Below are 22,168 nucleotides of genomic sequence, written 5' to 3' on the forward strand. Positions count from 1 at the left end.
GGCAAGATACAAAAACAAAGTTAGACATGGACCCTGTGCTCATGGTGATATGACAAATAACCAAGCAATCAGTGTGCCAGTGAAACCATTAAACCCTTCTCCCCCGACAGTCCGGATTCTCTCTAGGGGGTGCTCAGTGTGTGTGTGTGTGTATGTGTGTGTGTGTGTGTGTGTGTGTTACATATGGTATACCTGGAAATGCCTGTGATAGGAAATCAAAAGCAAGCTTGATGGAAGAGGCTGAAGGGAACTACGTCTATGAGGTTTTATGTGTATGTATTACAGGAGGAGGCTTGAATGTGCTAGTCTACATTTGATGTACTGCATCACTTAAGGGGTTTCAAATAGTCCTTTTACTAAAAATATATTCTAGGGCCTTCAGGTAAAAGCATAGGAAGATAAAAACAGATAAAAGCCTAAGGCAAGGAAATGAAAAACAGCAAGCTGGAAGGCTCCCTAGGGTCTTAGGAATTCCCCCTTCCTAGCTCTGAAAGCAGATTTTAGACTCTTCTTGCTCAAAGGGCCTACAGCTGGGACCCAGATCAATCCACCTGAGGTGCCTCAGGTCTGTACCACAGTTTTCTCATTTGCAATAGTCCTAGCTTGTGTCTTGGGAGTTGTGGGGGCTTAACTCACCCCTCCTCAGTCCCACAAGTATCTTGACCCGCAAAGGGAGTAACATGATAAAAATGGCATCTAAGGAAGACCAAGGATGCATTAGGGAGGGTAGAGTCTGGAGATAAGGAGGCAGCCTCCTTCCTTTGGAAGCCCATTGAGGGATAATTCAGCTATGAGGTCATGAGAACCTGAACTGGGATGGGGATAGCAGGAATAGAGGGGAAGGGACACATATGAGACATTTTGAGGGAAAACTAATCAGACTTGATGACAGAATAGATAGAAGAAAAGGGCCCATTATGTTCTGTTGCCTTTTAATCAGATGGATTTTTTTCTGTCTTTGTATTCTGGAGACAGAACCTTGGAAACTAAGAAAAGCACATTATGGTGGTGGTGGTGGTGGTAGTGGAGGAAGGGGGAATGGGTACAGGTAGCTGAGAGTCCCATATTTAAAGTGCTCTTCTGGTATTTAAAGCTGGCTTTCACACTAGACATGTGGTTGAAAAAAATCACCATCAGCTTCTTATCACCTCACATTGGGATTACCATAAACATTTCCTAATTGCTTTACCTGCAGTCTTTATTTTTTTTTCCTAGTCTCCTCTAGATACTGGTGCCAGATGCATCTTGTTTCTTCTGATGATAGGAATTAGGTTTCTATGGGAGGGAGCAAGGAGAGAGTGGAGAGGAAGGGGGAGAAGGGGGAAGAGGGAGAGAAGAGGAGGGGACAGGGAAGAGGAGAGCGGGGGAGGAGGGAAGAGGGGAGAGGAGAAGGGGAGAGGAGGGGTGAGGGAAGAGAAGGGGAGGGAAGGGAAGAGGAGAAGGGGGGAGGAGGGGAGAGGGAAGAGGAAAGGGGGAGGGGAGGGGAAGGAGGGAAGAGGGAAGTGGAGAGTGGGGTGAGGGGAAGATGTTATTTCAAATCTAAGAATCTATTTTCCTCTAAAAAAAATGGAGCTGCTGACCATTTGTCAGGGTGCTGTAGTAGGGATTCCTGTTTCAGGTATGGCACTGGACAGCCTCAGAGGTCCACTCCACCTCTTGATTCTATGACTGAAAGCTTCCTAAAAAAGTAGAACTTAAGAATATTAGAATCAGCTGAAGTCACATTGAGTCATTGCTACTGAGTTTTATTGTGTTCAGTGTAAAGGGCTTTGACACGGGTACCCCTAGGCTAACCCGGATAGGCTCCTAGCCCTTTTCAGATCAAAATTCAAGTGTCTTCTGGGCTCATAGGTAACTTGCCATACTGGTTATCAGTTGACTTTCTTCTTTCTGGAGTCTTTGTCTCAATATTGAGAAGCAGGCAAAGTTAATCTTCACACATTCCTTACTTGCTTTGTCTCCTGTTCATTGCCCCCTTCTGTCTCTTTGGTCCCCTCTACTTCTTAGTGTGCCATCAGTATTTTTGTGCTGCTTCTGGGATGCTTCCACTTAACTTGTCCTGAGCAGCATCCCACACTTTAGACCAGTGCTATAAAACTTGTGTGTAAAATTATTAATTATTTCATTGCTTGAATCTAGATTTGCATAGTAATAAACCAGACCTGTATTGCTTAGAGACCAGACTAATTGAATGCTTAACTTAGGACTCCATGTCATGTCGACCCCAGAAAACTTCAGGGGATCTAAAGATTGGTGCTTGAAAGTTCCAGTTAATTTCTCGTTTCCTACATTTTAATTAATCTATGTGAAACTTAATCTATATGCCTTATATGGAAACTTATTATGTATTAACCAATCATATGACTGTTTCCTTGCTCTATGTAATGTGTAACTCTTAGAGGTTTGGGGAGAGCACGCAATCTATTTTGGTTCTCCCATCTGCCAGATGACTTAATAAACTTCTTCCTAAATTTCTTTAGTTTTGAGTTTTGTTCTTAGCCAACAATTTCAAATAGAAATGGCTACTAAACCATATATAAAGATCCCTGTGGGCTACATATATTAACTTAGAAAACCACGTATGAATAATATTTCTCTTCCATTGTATTTTTATTTATTTTGTCAAATATATGCCAATTACATTTTAATCTAGTTGGGGCTGCACTGGGGGGGGCCCATGTTTGACACCTCTGTTTTAGATTTTTTTGACTTTTATGGTCACCTATCAAGACTTACCTGTCTTGTGTCCCATTCTTCAGAGCCTTGCTAGGTAACTGACTAGCTCATATGATAGGCTAATTTATGCTAATGTGGCAATAAACTATAATGGCTTGATGATTATCTTTCCAGATAATATATTTCATATAATTTAGAGCCAGAGAGGGCCTTGGAGATGATCTAGTTCATCCCCTTCATTTTACAGATGATGAGACTGAGGCCCACAGAGCTCTCCAAGGTCAGTAAATGGCAGAGCAAGAATCCAAAGTCAAGTCCTTAGACTCCATATCCAGTGTATACCATATTTGGATTTTGGTAAGGGACACTCAGTATCTTAGCACAGACAGGTAACAAGTTGGTGGTGTTGCTATATTTGTGTAGACAGCATCTTTCAGAGCTCTCCAAATTACGTCATGTAGGTGGCTGCCAAACCTGCTACCTGGGTGTAAAACTGGTCCCTCGCTGTTTATTTGGTTGACCTCAGAAGCAAGAATGATTAAAAAGCAGCTGCTCATGAAGCCATTGTTTCACCAACGGCAGAGTTTAGTGCTCATTTGAAGCAATGTGTAACTGTGTTTTAAGCGTATCCTTTGGGGGAAATATTTTTGGTTCTTTACAAAGCCAATCTCAAAGGGGTCATAAAAAGATATTTTAATCACCAGCTAATTACAAAGAAGTGTAAATCAATAAAATTTGCTAAATGGCCTAAAATATAACACAGAAAATAATTATTAACAATCAATCAGGAAGCCGCTATACTTGCTGAACAGTGTACAAGCTGATGAAGATGCTGGGTGGGAAGACTGAATTTCATTATTTGAAAAGCATTAGAAATGAGCACTTATCTAAGGAACAGTCTAAATGCAAAGATGGGAGATGGCATTACATTACTGTTGTTATTATTATTAATTTTGGCAAACTTCTAGAACAGCCAGTAGAGCAGATTAAAAAACTAGACCTTGGTTTGAATGCTGTCTCAGCCACTTAGCAGCTATGACCCTTCTCGGTTTGAGTTTCCTTCACCTGTGGAATGGGGCTAACAATATCTGGATTATCTGCCTCAGATGATTGTTCTGAGCTTCAAAAGAGATCATCTATGTCGAAAGTTCTATACAAACGTCATGTATCATAAAAGTGCGTGTGCTATATGTGTGTGTGTGTGGGGGGGAGGGGTAGTATGGTGAGCTAGAAGTTAGGAGACCTAAATTCAAATTTGCTTAAGATACTGTGTGATTCTGGGCAAGTCCTTTAACCTCTGTCAGTCTCATCTGTAAAATTGGGATTATAGCGCTTATCCGAAGGATCAAATGAGATAATATATGTAAATTGCTTTGTGAACCTTAGTTTGTTGTTCAGTCATTTCAGTCTGTTCATGACCCCACTTGGGATTTTCTTGGCAAAGATGCTAGAGTGGTTTCACATTTCCTTCTCCAGCTCATTTTACAGATGGGGAAACTGATGCAAACAGGGTTAAGTCACACAGCCAGTAAGTGTCTGAGGCTGGATTTGAACTTGGGTCTTCCTGACTCCAGACCTGGTGCTCTATCCATTGTGCCATCGAGCCACCTGTGAACCTTTGGTGCTATATAATTATTTTTGTTATTTACTCTGAGTAGCTTTATTCTATTACTGTGAAGTCATGTACATATTAAAGCTGGTAAGTGGAAACATGATAAGTAGAGAGACGTGGCTAGTAATGTGGAAAGGAGGCTGAGCTAGATGGCAGGATGCTTGGATTTTAGTCTTAGCTAGGCCACTGACCTGCTATGTGGCTTTTATATATCTGAGTCTTAGAGTATATGATCGTGATGGAATACTTCTGTGCTATGAGAAATGATGAGATTGTCGATTTTAGAAAAATTTGGATAGACTTGCACAAAATAATGAAGGCCAAAATAAGCAAAATCCAGAGAACGTTGTTTATAGTTATAGCAAGATTATTTTAAGGACAACTTTGAGTGACTAGGTCACTTTGACTACTATGGATATCAAAATTAGCTACAAAGGACACATTCTGCACACAGAGAAAGAACTGATAAATAGAAGTATGTATAGAATGATTTTACACACACACACACACGCACATATTTGTGTCTAATGATAGCCATCTCTAAGGTGGGGGGGGCGGAAGAAAAAAAGAAAAAAGAAATTACACAATAAATTTATTATATATTTAAAAGGAATAGCAAGTTGTACATAATAGATTTGCAGTTTGATGTGCAATCATATTTTTATTATTCTAATCTAGTATGTTATGGAAATGCTTGTTTTATTTCATAAATTAAAAATAAATAAATTTTAAAATGTAGGGGGAGGGGTACACTAGATGGTCTTCGAGTCCCCTTGAAGCTTTAACACTCTTTGGTTCTATGACTTGAGGACAGAGGGCAGTGAAGCCTAGTGGAAAGAGTGTGGTACTGGAAGTTAGTCCTAGGGGCCTAGTCCTAGCTTTGCAGTGAACTAAATGTGTTACCTTAGCTTTGCAACTAACTAACTGTTGTAACCTAATTCTATGAACTCTTTTAGCCTTAGCTTTCCTCATTTGTTCGAGGAATATAAATACTTGCCTTACTCACCTCAAGAGAACAAAATGATGAGAATAGTGTAAAAATGCTTCAGAGAGTTAAAAGTGTTATGCCAATAAAAGGATGCATCATTATTCCAACTGATCATTGATGCCTAAAGGCTGAAAAACAGGATCATTTAAAACTGGCAGAGATGTCAATATGCTTTGGGAGAGAAAGGGTTGTTAGTGAGTCAAAGAAGAAGTTACATCTTGCGATAGGCACAATAACAAACGTAATGAAATCCTTTATGACACTCATGATGAAATTTACAATGAAATGTTCAGGCTCTGAGAAATTAACTTTGAGGAATCGGAGAGTCAGAAAAAGAAAACAACTTAGTGAGGCTATGTTTATCCTGGTTGTCCAAAGTCAGAGCCCACATCCCACATGGTTTTAAATGGTCCTCCATGTTTCTCCTTATCTAGACTGGGTGGATATCTGCAAATAGGTCCTAGATTCTAGTCTGAGCTATTCATAGTATGACCATGGGCAAGTCATTTAACTCCCCCTGTCCTCTGTTTCCCTATTTGTGAAGTAAATGGAGTTCACCAAATGATTAGAACCCTGGCTTTAAAGACATTCATTTGTAGCAAGCATGTGTTGGGCAGGGTCTCTTACAGCCAGGCTGTCTACATCTACCCTATGGGTTCAAATGGGGGTACTTTGAAAGGCAGGGGACTTTTTTTTTTTGGCAGGGCAATTGGGGTCAAGTGACTTGCCCAAGGTCACACAGCTAGTACATGCGTCAAGTGTCTGAGGCCGGATTTGAACTCCTGTCCTCCTGACTCCAGGGCTGGTGCTCTACCTACTGTGCCACCTAGCTGCCCCGCATGGGACATTTTTAATGTTATTAGATGGAGTCCCAATTGATTTTAACTCCTCCCTCTCTCCCCCACTTCCCTGCCATGTTACCAAACAGTGACCTGGTTCTGTTTCAATTAGCTCTTACAAAGGGATAATAACTTCAAAGGTACAGCAGTAATAAAAGCACAACCATTTCTCCCCAACATCTTGGGGATAAATTCTTCCCTACATTAGGGAGAGTGGGCTCAGACTTAGCCCAGATTTTACATATCATTGTCCTACCAAGCTCATATCCAAATACAACATTACTACTAGATGAGTCCTCTCTCAATCACCATGAGGTTGGATCCAAAGATTACTTCTCAGTTTGGGAAGACTGATGCTGGGCTGGCTGACTGCAAAACCTGGACTCCTGAAACTCCCAGACACCCAGATGGCTCGCTCACTTGAACTTAGAAAACTCCTAAAGTTTTAACCTATGGTTCCTCTATCTAAAATATGAACAAATGCTGAGACAAAGGACCAAGGCTTGTTTTCATGGGATCACATGACAACCTCAGAAGGAGATAGTCAAAGTGCTCTTTCTTTAGAACATTGTCTCTCATGGGACACCATCAGTGAAGGGTCACACCAAGTATAGGGGTCTACTAAGACAGGAGAAGGCTGAGCCTGACTAAATCCTTTTGAAGGCACCCCCGGTTCCAGTTTCTCAACTATAGCCAAAAAAAGAGGATGTTATCAACCATGCAGTTAGCAAACTAGAACCAGTTGTAGAAGGTCTATGCATGCTCCAAAGTTTTTAATTAAGATGAAATTAATAAAGTGGCACAGTGGATAGAGCGCTGGGCCTGGAGTCAGGAAGACCTGAATTAAAATCTTGCATTAGACATTCACTAGCTGCGTGACCCTAGGAAAGTCATTTAACCCTGTTTGCCTCAGTTTCCTCATTTGTTAAGTGAGCTGGAGAAGGAAATGGCAAATGACTCCAGTGTCTTTGCCAAGAAAACCCCATGGAGTAAGTCCATGGCGTCATGTAGATTTGGACACAATTGAACAACAAATGTGAATCCCAACTCTATTACTTGCTGTCTATGTGAACTTATGAAATTCAATTATTATTGCTGGGCCTCAGTTTCTTTATCTGTTATAATTGATGTCTGAGGTACTTTTACCTCCAAACTCTGTGAGTCTAAAAGATTCTGATTCAGCTTAAGATCAGTAATAGAGCTGTGTTTTTATGTCCTCTCACTGTACTATAGCATGGTAAGATTGTATTCCACTCTTGACCTTGTTTCATTTCTGATCTAGGTTAATGTAGCATGCGATTTTAAATAAAGTTCACATCTTGATTCCTGTTCAGCTCTGTGATGTTGGGCAAATCACTTCACCTCTCTCTCTGGGTCTCAGTTTCCACATTGGCAAAATGATAAGGTCTCACTGAGGTCTCATTTAGCTCTGAATCTAGGATCTCTCCCTTTATTTAGACCTGACCTGTGATGTTATGGGTAGAAGGAACTCAACGAGGAAACTTTCTAACAAAGCAGACTTACACCTTCTCCGAAACGTATAGTCTTAAAGACTTACCCAAAGCACCAATAGCTTAAATGACTTAGCCAAAGTCACACATGTCATAGGTGGGACTTGAACCCAGATTTTCCTAATTCCAAGGCAAACTCCCTAGCACTCCCATATTCTGATGTACCCTCCATTCCCTATATGGCAACTCTATCTTCTACAGTGCTGGTCAGCACCCTGAGTACTTTACCTACGTATTGGCATGAGATGTCCCTCTCTCCTTGTCCATGGCAAATGAATGAACAAGTATTCAGACGGACCTGTCCAAACTGGAGGGATTGGAAAATCACTATTAGTCATCACAGTCTCATATTGTGGCTCATAACAGGATCATAGGTTGGATGATAGATTTGAGCTCAAAGGGGCCTTAGAGATTATGTAGTCAAATCAGAGAGGAAATTGAGGTGCAGAGAAGAGATATGACTTATCTAATATTACGTTCATGCCTGGAACGCTCTCCTTCTTCTGGTCCTACTACTGACCTGCCTGACTTCCTGAGTCCCAGATAAAATACCACCTTCTACAGGAAACCTCCAACCCTTCTTAACTTCTGTGTCCCTATTAATTATTTCTTATTTATCCTGTATATAGCTTGCTTTGTATATATTTGTTTGTATCCGCATTCAATTGTAAGGGATTGTCTTTGCCTCTTTTTGTAGCCCCAGCACTTAGCACAGTGCCTGGCATATGGTGGATACTTAATAAATATTTACTGATTGATAGTCCTTGATTAGAGATTTGAGCCCTGGACCTGGACTCCAAAATCCAGGGTTCTTTTCTTTGTACTGTGCTGCTTTCCAGTACTTGGTTAGGCTAAGCTTTTGGTTTGGTTGCAAAGGCTCATCCTAACCTTATGATTAGATTTGGAATGACAACAGATTTCATCTGTGCTTCCTTGAGTCTTTATCAATTAACATTCCCATGGCCTTAGGATTCTCCCACAGTGAAGCGTTCAGACATAAGTGGGCAACATTTTTTTTCTCTATTGTGAATCTACAGGGCCAAGACAGCATGCTCGCTTGTCCTTCTGAAGCTTGAAAATGTGCTATTATGTTTTTTTGTATCCTACAGCTTTTGAGATACATGACTTGTTAGTTTTCATATTGAAGCTCAAGCAACTTAATGGCATGTTAGTGAGAACAGAAGCAAATATAAGGTTACGTTATTACCTCTGTGTTACTATCTAGGTGCCACAATGGATAGAGCAGTGGGCTCAGAACTAAGATGAGCCAAGTTAAAATCCTGCCCAAAGGCACTTATTAACTGTGTAAACCATAGGCAAGTCATTTACTTTTTCAGAAGAAGGGAAGCGAATGCACATTTATTAGGTGGCTACTTTGTGTCAGGCACTGTGCTAAATGCTTTCCAAATATCATTTCAGTTGATCCTCACAACAACCAATGCTGGGGAGTGCTATTGCTGTCCCTGTTTTGTTGTTGTTGTTCGGTCATGTGCAACTCTCTGTGACCCCATTTGGGATTTTCTTGGCAAAGATATTGGAGTGGTTTGCCATTTTACAGATGAGGAAACTGAGGCAAACAGGGGCAAGTGACTTGCCCAGGGTCACATAGCTAGTAAGCATCTGAGGCTGGATTTGAACTCAGGAAGATGAGTCTTCCTGACTTCAGGCCCAGTACTCTGTCTAGCTGCTCTGTTTTACAGTTGATGAAACCAAGGCAGCCAGAGGTTAAGTGACTTGCATACCGAATAGTCAAGACAACGAACATTTTCAAGAATGAAAGTAAATAGAGGAAGCTACAAAGAAACATGCTAATAAGAGAATTTCAAAATGTAAGAAGACTTAAATCTCCTGAAGTATTTGAGTGTCATAATGAAAGGAAAAGCTGCCTTATCCTGATCTTCAAAGTGGGGAGGGAGGTGTCAACACAAACATCGTAATAGCAGGGACAGATCAAGAAAATCTATGTTTAACCACATGCAATTACCAGGACTTTCAAAGCGCTGTTGGTTTACCTGCCCAATATCAAATCATCTGGTTGGAATCATGGCTTCACTACCCAGTCATTTGCTAGCATTTAGCAGTCACATCTCAGAGAGTCATAAGTAGAGTTTGACCACAGAACATTGCAATTAAGAGAAAATAGTTAGGGAGGCACTTCTGCCTGTTTTGGACAGCTGGCTGATAAGACTATCATTCAGAGACCCTCTATTCATTCCCAGAATTTCAGATTACTTTTTCAGACCCTGCAGTTCTTGTTCTGAAAAGACTGATAATTGGTCCTCTGAGTTAACAGCTGGTTCTTAGGAAAATGAATTTTGCTGTCCCCTGGTGGCTGGTCACAAAGCCACAGTTTCTTGTCATAGATGAGAGATTTAGAACTGGAAGGGATTGTAGAGATTTTTTCCTCATTTTATAGATGAGGAACTTGCAACTCAGAGAAAGGAAGTGACTTGCCCATGGTCACATGGGCAGTGAGTAGCCAAGTTAGGATGTGATCTCAGGTCCTCTCCAGGTCCGGTGCTCTTCCCACCGTACCATCCTACCTCTCAGTTGCCCCCAGAAAGGGCCGTAATAATTAAATAAGTAATAAAGGTATTGAATTGGTCAATATGTCAAGGACCTATGGATTTTCAGTGTGGAAACTCTCTCCACTAACATAGATTGCAACTGTTCTATATTCCAGAGTCTTAGGAGTTGTCTGAGGCTTAGGGAAGTTAAGTGATTTGTCCTTACATACGAATAGGTAGAATTTGAACCCACATCTCCCTGGCTCCAAGTTCAGCATTTTAGCCACAATTTTGTCTTGTCTCTTTTTTAGTTACTTACCCAGGTAATTGTATCCTCTAAGAACATTCTCCTGGAGTTTGGTGTTTAAAGAACATAGGGCCAAATTGCTGTATGAAGCATATAATTTTATTTGGAAGAGAAACTTAGTTTTACCCTAACCTATGCCAGCAATTTGGAGAATTCTTTCTGGAGGCGACAAGGAGGGACTCAATCCATCTAGGTAATTGCTTATCCATTTGCCACATACGTAAATATAGGCAGCTCAGCATAAACCTTACTGGATTATTGGAATTATAGCTGAAAGCATACAACCTAATAGCCAAGCATCAGTAGCATCACCTTCATCTATGAAGAGCTGCCTGTGAATTTTAACTGGTGGTTGCTGGAGATAAACACCACAGACCTTGACTCAAATACATTTCTGACACTTTCTCTTCCCAGTTCAGAGAAGATCCTTGTTAACAAGATTCCCTACTCTGGTCTCCAGATGACTAAAATGGCGACAAGAATCCTTACCTCAAAGGAATTCTACCAGGTTTCATCAGACAGTTTGTAAGCGCTTGTGGGGAAAAGCATCAATCTGATGGTGAGAGGAGGTGAAACTGACAAGGTTCATCTAAGGAGAGAACACCAGCATATGGCTTTTATGGCCTGTATTCCTCACTGGGATCATAATCCTCACATCTGCAATTGGCTCAAATTTATGAAAATAAGTTTATGAGTGGAAACACATCTACAAAATTAAGGAAAGTTTGAATGAAGGAATAAAGAACAGTGGGAAAAGACAGGGAGAATAATACCAAGAGACATTCTCTGAGAGAGAAATGGTTAAAGGATATGGATAGTTTTCAAAAGATTTGCAAGCTATAAATGACCATGCCATATGAAAATATGATTCAAATCACTGATGGTAAAGAACAATACAAATTAAAACAACTCTGAGGTTTTACTTCACTCGATATAAATTGGAAAAGATGAAAAAAAGACAAGAACAGTCAATGATGGAGGGGCTGTGGTGAGGTAGGCACATTTATGCAGTATTGGTAGAACTATAGAATTGTCCAGTCATTCTGGGTTTCAATTTGGAACTGTGCAAGAAAAATGATGAAATTATCCATACTTTTAAATCTAGAATTCCTATTATTGGGGATATTCCCCAAAGACATTAAAAAACACCCAAACAAAAAAGAAATTATATATATATATGTATTCATAGCACCACTCTTATGGTAGCAGAATAAAAGGGAAACAAGGTGGCTTCCCATTCACTAGGGAATGACTAGAAAAACTACAGTGCATATGCATGCAATGGGATATAATTATGCAGTAATAAATTATAGCTAAGAAGAATTCTGAAGCACATAGGAAAACTTACATGAACTGACACAGAACGAAATAAGCAGAAACAAAAGAATTATATGCACAATGACTACAGTGGTGTCAATGAAGAGATCGCTCAAGACAAGTTGAACTTGGAGTGATGTGTAGATCCTGGCAAAGAGATAATGGAACGCAACTCCTCCCCCATGGCAGAGAGGTGAGTGATTGCTAGGATAGAATGTTATATACATTGTCAGACAAGGTTTATGTATTGGGCATTTTTGCTTAATTATGTTCATTTGGCACAAAGGTGGGTTCAATACAGGGATGAGGTGGGAAAAGACAGTTATATAAAGACAAAATACATAAATGAAATGCATTTTTATAAAAAAGAAAAGATAGGAAGACGATATTGATGACTCTGGAATTATAGTTCTCTGTTACCTGACAAGGGAAAGATCATAGCCTCATTTAATTAGAATTGGAAGGGACCTTAGAGGCCACCTAGTCCAACTGTCTCATTTACAGATAAAGAAACTGGGTCTCAAAGAGATTAAGTAATTTGCTCAGTTACACAGGTAGTAAATGGCACAGGCAGGATTTGAACGCAAGTCCTCCTACTCCAAATTCAGTGGTCTTTCCCCCGCAAACAGCTGCTAAAAGGATAGTTTCTGGAGCCCTGCATTACCTGAAGTAATCCCATGTGGTTAAGATCTTGGTTATGCCCTAATTCACCTGAAAGATAGCTCTTTGGGGAGTAGGATGCTCCTTGGGTATTGGTTTATTCACTGCCTCAGAGGAAAAGGCAATGTCTTCCTCCTCACTGACAATCTCGGAGGATCTAGCAGAGTTCCCTTTCCCACACTAGATCCTTGAATCCTTGAGTGAGATCTGGAAGACTAAGGCCAACTGGTAATAATCATGGCTATCAGCCTAGCTCTTAATAATCATTTTTGAAGGAACTCAGTTTTCAAAAATTATTTATTCAAATATTTATGCCAAAATACTCTAAAAGCTTCCCAATTGTCTGTATTAGCTCTTCTCCCAAGCAAATGTACATTTAACTACATGAACACAACTATTACTTCATAGCTTTTTATTATAGACTTTTTATCCACATGAATGTTAAAGAAACTACAACAGCATTAAATACCATTTTTGATAACAGTGATTATATTCTTAATTACACTCAATATTAAATTGTAAAATATTTCCAGAGGAATACAATCTTAATTCATACAGCAGGCAAAGTACCAGAGGAGAAGGGGCCAATTGATAGAATATCCATTTTGCTATTGAAAGCAATACACTTTGTTGATGCCTTCCCATCTGTCCAAAATATGATTCTCACCCCCAGGACAAGTCTTGTGTTTTCTTTCCTTTCAAGAATCACTTATTGAAAATTAAAAGACAGTTTTGTAGATGCTCTCCGTGTTCGCAGCATTGAAAGGACCAGGGATTGCCTCCATGGATTATCCACACAATTGGTTAAAAGCATTTTCCATACTCTATGAAGTTTAGTCCTCCTTCTAGAAACACCAAGACTCAAACTTTGGTTCCACCAAAAGATCTGTGACAAGCATTTACTGATCTTGTTTGTTTCCCCCTCCCTCCCCCCGCCTAATAAATGGCTGCTACATTCTATTTTACATGGTTGTCCATGATGCTTTGAGGTCACTTGTCCTTGGGTTCATGTGAACCTGATTTTGTATTTTATTCCCAAGCCCTTTCAATTCTCAGTCTTTACACAAGTCAGGTTGCTCAGTGGTAGGTTGTATCATACAAGAAGGTTGTATCATACAAGAGAATGGTTGCAGGTGCTCCTATGTTCCTGTAATAAAAAAGAATTAATTTTTTAAAAACCCCAGCATTGATGAAAGCTGAACTTTCTCAATTTGAAATTTTAATTAGTATACATTTAAGAGAAAACATTTGTGGCATTGTTCGCTTCAAAAATACAAAAATAAGAATGTAAAAAAGCAATTCCAAGTGCAGAGCTCTGCCCACAGGAGGCATCTTAATAAATATTTATTGAATTGAACATGATTCATAGACCCTTATGTGCTTTCTTAGGTTGTACATATTTAGAATGAATGTGTAGAGCCAGTGTGGAGTAGTATAAAGAATGCTGGACCTGGAAAAAGGAAGACCTGGGTTCAAGTCCCACTTCTGGTATTAGCTATGTGACCACAGGCTGGTAACTTAACCTTTTGGATCCTCAGGGCTTATCCCCTGGGAGGTTTGATATTGGAACAAAATGAGACATTCACAGGTTATTTCAACAGTTCACAAAAGGAGATCTACTTAGCACAAGAAGGAGAGTCAACAAGGATAGGCTTTGAGGACACTTCAAATTGATTCAGCTGAACAAAGCTTCCTTGCCCAAGCTGCCTACTGTGTTCCACTTACCAAGGATCAAAGAGAGTGACTGGAGCTCCTCTTGTCTGTTTTATATGCAGATGAGCATGTATTGATGTCAACAACCTGGCCTTTAGTTCCCAGAACCAAACAAGACTCAAGGATGTTTATAAAACTGTTGAAGGAAAAATAAGCCTAACTTGCAAGGGGCCTGGGGATATGTGTGTGTGTGAAGGATATTGTACCTACCACCAGGGTTATTATGAGAATCAAATGAAATAACTACTAGTGCTACATGAGTGTCATTTATTATCTACCAACAGCAACCCAGACCAAAACTAACACTGGAAGCCCCATTTTTGGGTTATTTTCTCAGAACAAAAATGGCCTATGGTCATCAAGGTCTCAAAATGTCATGGCTTCATGTCTGATTCTGTGGTTGAATTGGCCAAATTCTGCTTATTTTTCTTGCTTATAGCCCTAGATGTGCTAGATTAGGTTCTGAGTCTAAATCAAAGCCATCATTTCAATAATGAATTAATTTTTTAAAATAACAGCTAATATAAGGCATGTAAAGTTGGATTCCCATTTCAGGAAAGTTTGACGATAAACCCTTAGAAATAAGATTACTATTCAATTAAACTATGTGGAGCCCAAACGAAAATCCTAGAATATTTGTGCCTTATTCAAGAACTAACTTTTAATTTAGACTATTCCCATCTGCCTTTGAGATTCAGGAGCTCTAAAACTTTGTTACTGTGTTTATAATAATTAGTCTAGAGGTGAGGTTAAAAAAAAACAGGAGCTTTTAAAAAGGATGATTCAGCTGATCGTGAGTGAGAAGAGTCAATTTATCACACTTTCCAGCAAGGTAAACCAGGTTAATGAATTTCACTTGGGGATTTCTGTGGACTCAAAACTCAATATGAGTTAACAGCATAACATGAGAGCCAAAAAAGGCTAATGTAACCTTGGGCTTCCTTTAGAGTGGTTCAGGCTCCAGGTCTAGGGAGTTTATGATTCCATTCTACTCTGTCTTGGTCATACCACATTTGGAGTGCTGGATTCACTTCTGAGTGCCATACTGTATGGAGGACAATGATGTGTTCTCCAATTGAGAGTAACCAGAATGGTGGTGGGACTTCAGATGATACCATGTGAGAATAGGGATGTTCATCTTGCATTAGACTGAGGGATGGAATGTGATAGTTGTCTTTGGAAATATTTGAAAGTCTGTCATTTAGAAGGGGGAATAGACTTAGGGTCATGGATTTAGAGTGGGAAGGGATTTCAGAAGCCATTTAATTTAATCCCTCTGTTTTACATGTAAGGAAACTGAGGCTCATGTGGATTAAACAACTTCCCCAAGTTGTTTAATTACCAACAGGTGGTAGGGGTGGGAGGTGGGATTTAGGAGCAATGGGTATAAATTGCAGAAAAGTACATTTAAATTTGATTTCAGGAAAAACTTCTTAAAATTTAGAGCTCCCCCAAAGTAGAATGGGCTGCCTTGAAAAGTAGTCAGTTCCTCTTCCTGGAGGTATTTGATCCAAAGCTGGGTGACCACTTGTGATGCATGTTGTAGAGGGGAGTCTCTTTTAGCTATGGGTTTGACTAGGTGGTCCTCTGAGGTTCTTTTCAATTCTGGATTCTGTGATTCTGTGAATCAATCACAGGATTACTTTGTTATGTCGACAAAGCAAAACCAGGTTGACCCTGTTCTGAGGTATACAACGTGATCTCCATATATCTTCAATAAAACTAATCTAATGCAAAAGTAGAGGAAATGTGGCAGGAGATTCAACACTGAAGGGGGAATCAGGCTCTCACTAGGTTCCCTGAATAGTCTTTTCAGATTTGTCAGGGACTTTCTAAACGATTTTGGGCAAGTCATTATTCCTTTCCATGACTCAATTTCTCTACATGTAAAACAACTAACTCGTATCTTAAGGGTCCTATAGGATTTACCTCAACAATATTTGTATAGAATTTTGAGGTGCTTAGAAGAAAATCAGTTAGAGTGTTTAATTATAATATCTGCTTCATAAATATCTTGTCTTACCCAATTATTTACACATCTTCACCAATAGAATGTATGCTCCTTGAAGGCAGGGATAGTATTTTTTTTGGCCTTTCTTTGTTCCCTCAGTGCTTAGCCCAGTGCCTATGACACAATCACCACCTAATAAATATCTGTTGATTGACTGACAGATAATTAATGTAACAGGATTTATATTGGGGCATTCTGCAGAGTTTGTACAATTATTGCTTGAAGAGCTAGGATGTAAGAAATATAACAGAGGGGGAGGATGACTATTTTAAATAGCTCTAGAATAGACACTGGGTTCATAGGCAAAGTGGCATTCACACATATCACCATGACATGTTCTTGAAAAGAGATACCCAAGTCTTCCTTAAACCATTTCCCCTGAGCTATCCATTCCACTCACAAAACACAAATTCACTACAAATCATAAATGGAAAAGTAATACAATGTCAAGTCTCAAGGCTTGTTTTAGGAGGCAATTTTAAGATAAATAAAAGGAAGCATTATTTTACCCAACTGATGGCTTCCACATATTTAGCCCAACTGGGGTAAGAGGCCATGCCTTGAAGCATTTAATCCACTCAATCCTGCAATTATTACCTTGGGGCCTAGGTGACCTGACTGGTGAGTCAGTAAGCAAAAAACTCACATTACCTACTATGTCTAGCCAGTTCCAGGCTCCATATTAACTGATCACGTTTGCAGCCAGCCATCCTGGACTGAGAGGGAAGCTAAGTGACTCAGTGAATAGAGCACTAGGCCTTGAGTCTGGAAGACTCATTCTCCTGAGTTCAAATCTAGCCTCAGACATTCACTAGCTGTGTGACCCTGGGCAAGTCACTTAATCCTGTTTGCCTCAGTTTCCACATATGTAAAATGAGATGGAGAGAAAGAAATGGGAAACCAGTCCAAGATCTTTACCAAGAAAACTCCAAATAGGGTCATGAAATATCAGACATGACTGAAACAACTGAAACAACTGAATGACAACATATAATTGGAGTTGATTCTATCTGTGGAATGGTGATACTCATGATGCCTGTGATTTTCCAGACCAAATTCCAGACCCTCCCTGGCCATCATTACTCTCCTTATGTTGTCTTCTCCTGTTAGATTGCAGGTTTCTTGAAGGCAAGTCCCCTTTTTTGTATTTCGTATTTGTATCCCCTGGTTCAGCACCATGCTTGGCATATAGTAGTTGTTCAGTAAGTGCTTTTCATTCGTTCATTTATTGTCACTTCATGTGATGCTTAGATAAATTCAAGACTAGATCAGATAATAAACATTTATTAAATGCGTACTATTTACCAGGCAATGTGCTTTGTGCTGATCAAAAGGAAGTTAAAGATTTTTAGGCTTTACACCTTTACTTTTTGCAGTTTACATCATAGCTAGGAATTATTCTGGTCTTCTATATATGGTCATGCTTTTAGGACCTGGTTTGGATATACCATTTTTTTGACTCTCAGTTTCTTGTGCAAGGCCAAAAGCGTTTATAGAAAGAGACTATGTAGCAAAACTCAGCAGTTTGTTCACTAGATTGCCTGTGGTTTGGAAAAAGATTCTTCCTCTTAATAGCCATAGTGGAATCTAGTGGGTGGCAAAGCAGCATGCCAGCTTAAAGGTCATCCTTGCATTAGACTTTTAATGTATCAGCACTAATTTGGTGACTTGTGGTCACTGAACAAGACCAAATCTCTCCCTCTCCTGGGGTATAATGATTTTTTGTTTTGTAATTCCTCTTGAGGCTACTCCTCTCAAGCTTGGCACATTGAGAATCCAAGACTGCCTCTAACAATATGGTTGTGATTCTCTGCTTGGCTGATTTAGCTTAGCATTTAAGTAACCACTAATCTTCTGAAAGCACAAGGGTCTACTTAGAGAAATCCCTGTTGTCTGCAAGGATGGTGTGTTGAAGAAACAAAATCACCACGAAGAGAGTATCAGTTACTAAACAGCATGAATAGTTTTTATACACACACACATACACATGCGCACACATACACACATGAACTCACACATATATGTATACACATATGTATGCATATACCCACAATATGTCACCAGCAGCAATGGTGGCATATATGCTCAGTGTTGGTGGTTTCTAGGTATGGAATATCTTGCTGAAACAAACAAACAAACAAACTGATCCTTGTTCAAGAAAGGAAGGCAGAATACAGGACTGAGGAAGAATTTGAAGACAGTCTCTAAATATGGTTAAACTGGCATCAAAACCACATTCTGTTGGCAGCTAGCTGTTGTCGTAGCTAGAAATTTGGATTTCAAGGAAGACCTGAGCTCCATTCTGACTTCAGACACTTACTAGATGAGTGACCCTAAGGGAAGTCACTTATCTCAGCTTTCATTTCTTCATCTATAAAATGGGGATAAAAAGAGCACCTACCTCACATGTGGGGATTGAATGAAATAACATGTAAAGCACTTTATAAACCTTAGAACACCATATAAATGCTAGCTATTATTGTTAATAGTCGTTTTTCCTTGATTAGAAAGAAATCAAAATCATTAGGCTAGGATTATTGTAATTCGGCTTAATTATTTTGCATCAATGACTTAGGATAACAGAGAGGGACCTTAGAGGCCATCTAGGCAACCCCCCCCCATTTTACAAATGAAGAAACAGTCAGTGTGACAGTGGAAAGAGCCTGGATTTGCAGGCAGAACACCTAACTGTCCCTACATGTGTGACCTTGGGCTAGCTCTTCAACCTCAAGTTTTCTTCTCTGTAAGATAGAGATGGTTGGACTAGAAAGAACAAGGGTTGTTCATTTTTGTGTGTATGTGTGTGTAATGGACCCCTTGACACTCCTAGTGAGACTTATGGACTCCTTCTCAGGATGTTTTTAAATGAAAAAAGTAAAATACATAGGATTCCATAGGAAACCAATTATCCATATGGATATTCCAATTATCCATATAGAGTTAAGAACTACTGGACTTAGATGGCATCTAGGGTCCCTTCCAAATCTAAGTATGATCCCATAGTCAACAAGTCACAGAGCTGAGACTTAACCCCAGGCCTCCTGACTCCCAGGCCAATGCTTTTTCCATTACTGATATTTTGGGTCAATATTTCATAGGGTCATAGATCTAGAGCTGAGAGAGAACTCAGAGGCCATATAGTCTAACCTCTTCATTTTACAGGTAAGGAAACTGAGGCCCATGGAGGTTAAATAAATTTGCCCAAGGTCATGGCTGTACTAAGTATTGAGTACTGAGTTTTGGAGTCCATGTCCTCTGACTTCAGAATCAATGTTCTTTCTACCTTATTACATTGCTTCCTCTTTCTTCTTGGATTGATCCAGTAATTATCCAGTAATTGCCTTAATCATCCAGTGAAAGCCTGGCCTATGGTAATGAAGAAGAAATTTCTTGAAGTTGGATTAAGGAATACTACTTGAATGTAGAGAATAGAACAAGCCTCATGAACCATAAATGGATGGCTACAGGGAAATACAAATAGAATGAATGATACATTCTGTGGAAAGCTTTCCTCCGTCCCTGAGTTGCTTCCCTGGGGTGTCAAGGGGTCCATTACACACACACAAATTAAGAACCCCTATTCCAGTCCAACCTCCTCCATTTTACAGCCCTGTGAGACAGGTGCTATTATTATCCCATTCTATAAATGGGGAAGCTGAGGCATTGAGAGGTTGGAGGTTAATTTCTTTTTACTTGTGGCATCCCCAAATAGAATATGAGATCCTAGAAGGCAAGCACTGGTCAGTCATTTCTGCATTTGCTTCTCCAGTGCTTATTGCAAGGATTGCACATACAGGAACTTAATAAATAAATCCTTTTCAAATTAAATTATTTAAGTTACAAAGAGACAAACTTAGCTTTAAGATAAAAAAAAGGCCAAACAATTAGAGCTTTCCAAGAATAAAATGGGCTCTGAGATTCTGTGATCTGAGCATCTCTGCTGTAGAATCACAGAAGAAAAGGCATCTGGAGGAAAAGCAGCAGCAATAATTAGGAATCTTTAAGACAACCAAAACCAGCAAACATTATTTATTAAGTCCTTACTATGTTCTAGGTGCTGTACTAGTGCCTACTATGTGCTACTATGTGTATATCCCCTACTGGGGATATACAAAGACAAAAAATGAAACAGTCTTCCCTTTCAAGGAGTATATTTTGTAACAAGAGGTTATGTCTATTAGGACTGAGCAGGCAAAGTCCCGAGCTCTAGATCCTACTCTTGCTTTTGCCATCTGGCTTGGAAGTCACTTCTAACCTTCTTAGTGCTTCAAAATTTCCAGAGTTAGAATGAGGATGAAAATGATACGCAAGGGATTATATGTGGGTAAGAGTAGAGAAAAATGCAACATGATATACAACTGAATTGTTGTTATTAATTTTCTTTAAATTAAATTTTCTTTAATTATCACTAATAACAATAATATTTATATAATACTTAAAGGTTTGTAAAACCTTACTTATGTTAACTCATTTGATCCTCACAAAAACCCTGTGCGACAGGTACTATTATTATCCCAATTCTATAGATAGATTCTATAGATGAGAAAGCTAAGGCACTGAGAGGTTAGGTGACTCATCCAGGGTCACGTAGCTAGGATAAGTTTTGGAGGTTCAAAATGTAAGGGAAGCTTCTTGAGGACAGGGACGGTGTCATTTTTCCTCATTTTTGCATTGCCCCAGCGCTTGGCACGGTGCCTGAGGCGTTGTTGTTCAGTTGTTTCAGTCCCTGTGAGTTATGTAATACAAGGATCATTTTCTCCATGTTCATGAAGGAGGAAACTGAGACATAGAAATAATAATAGCTAACATTTATATAACATATTAGGGTTTGCAAAGTACCTTATATACATTATCTCATTTGATCAAAAGTTAATCAGGCTTAATCTCTCTTGAACTCCAGTCCTGTATTGACGGTTGTCCATTAGACATCATGTATGTATGTGTTTTCTTCCCAATTAGAATGTAAGCTCCTTGAGGGCAGGGACCATTTTTGCTTTAATTTTTTAAATTCTTATATAGTACCTGGTACATAGTAAACATTTACATAGTAAATACTTAATAAATGCTTGTTGATTGATAAATTTCTCCTCTCCTCAAAACTTTCTATGTATGTTGAAGGTACCAACATTCTTCCAGTCACTCAAGTTCCCAAACCCAGGTTTTATTCTTCTCTCTTCCCCATCTTCCATATCCAATTGGTTGTTAAGTTTGATCAGTTCTACCACTCCCCTTATCACATTTTTTCCATTCATATGACCAGTTCCCCTGGTAATCTCTCTTCTAGATTGTTATAATAAGCTCCTAACTGGTTTTCCTGTTTCCAGTCTCTCACATCTCCAATATAACTGCCACAAAGCTGCCAAATGAATATTTCTAAAACACGAGTGTGATCACGTCACTTCTCTGCTGCCCCCTTAGTAATCCTTACTTCTCTAATCTTCAGTCTCTTCTTATCTACTACTTCCTTTCCTACTTTCTCCAAACAAGCCCATCTTCCCCATTCTTAAAGAAACTTCACAAGATTCTATGATTCCCTCAAACTATTATCTTATATCGCTCCTTTCTCAGCCAAACTCCTAGTAAAAACCTTCCACATCCATTGCCTTCCCTTTTTGAAATCTGGCCTCCAACCTTATCACTTGATTGAGACTTCTCTCTCCAAAGTTTCCAACAATCTCTAAACTGTGAAATTGGATGATCTTTTCTCAATCCTCATCCTTTTTGAATCCTCTGCTATATTTGATAATGTTAACCATCCTTTCCTCCTGGATACTCTTTCCCACCTGGGTTTTCATGTCTTTTGGTTCTCCTTGTACCTGTCTGAATACTCCTCAGCTCCCTTTCCTGGATTATCATCTGTATCACACCTTATAACTCTGAGTTTAACCTAAAACTCTGTCCTTAGCTCACCCCCTCTTTTCTCTTGGTGACTTCGCTGGTTCCCTTGTGTTTAATAATAATAATCATCTTTATGTAAATGACTCATAGACTCATAGATCTATCCACCCAGCCCTAGTCTCTCCCAAA

The 22,168-nt window shown here is 39.4% G+C and overlaps 1 protein-coding gene across 1 annotated transcript in view; it reads right to left on the reverse strand.

Annotated features, from left to right (window-relative positions):
- Nucleotides 1-12,816: 12,816 nt before the first annotated feature.
- The window catches only part of SKOR2 (SKI family transcriptional corepressor 2), a 63,243-nt gene continuing 53,891 nt past the window's right edge, over nucleotides 12,817-22,168 (reverse strand). The window contains exon 9 of the mRNA XM_036742040.1: nucleotides 12,817-13,564. The gene's annotated coding sequence lies outside the window, so the exon portion shown is untranslated. The remainder of the gene's footprint in view (nucleotides 13,565-22,168) is intronic.

Source organism: Trichosurus vulpecula, chromosome 1 (genome assembly GCF_011100635.1).
Source record: "Trichosurus vulpecula isolate mTriVul1 chromosome 1, mTriVul1.pri, whole genome shotgun sequence".
Classification (NCBI taxonomy): domain Eukaryota; kingdom Metazoa; phylum Chordata; class Mammalia; order Diprotodontia; family Phalangeridae; genus Trichosurus; species Trichosurus vulpecula.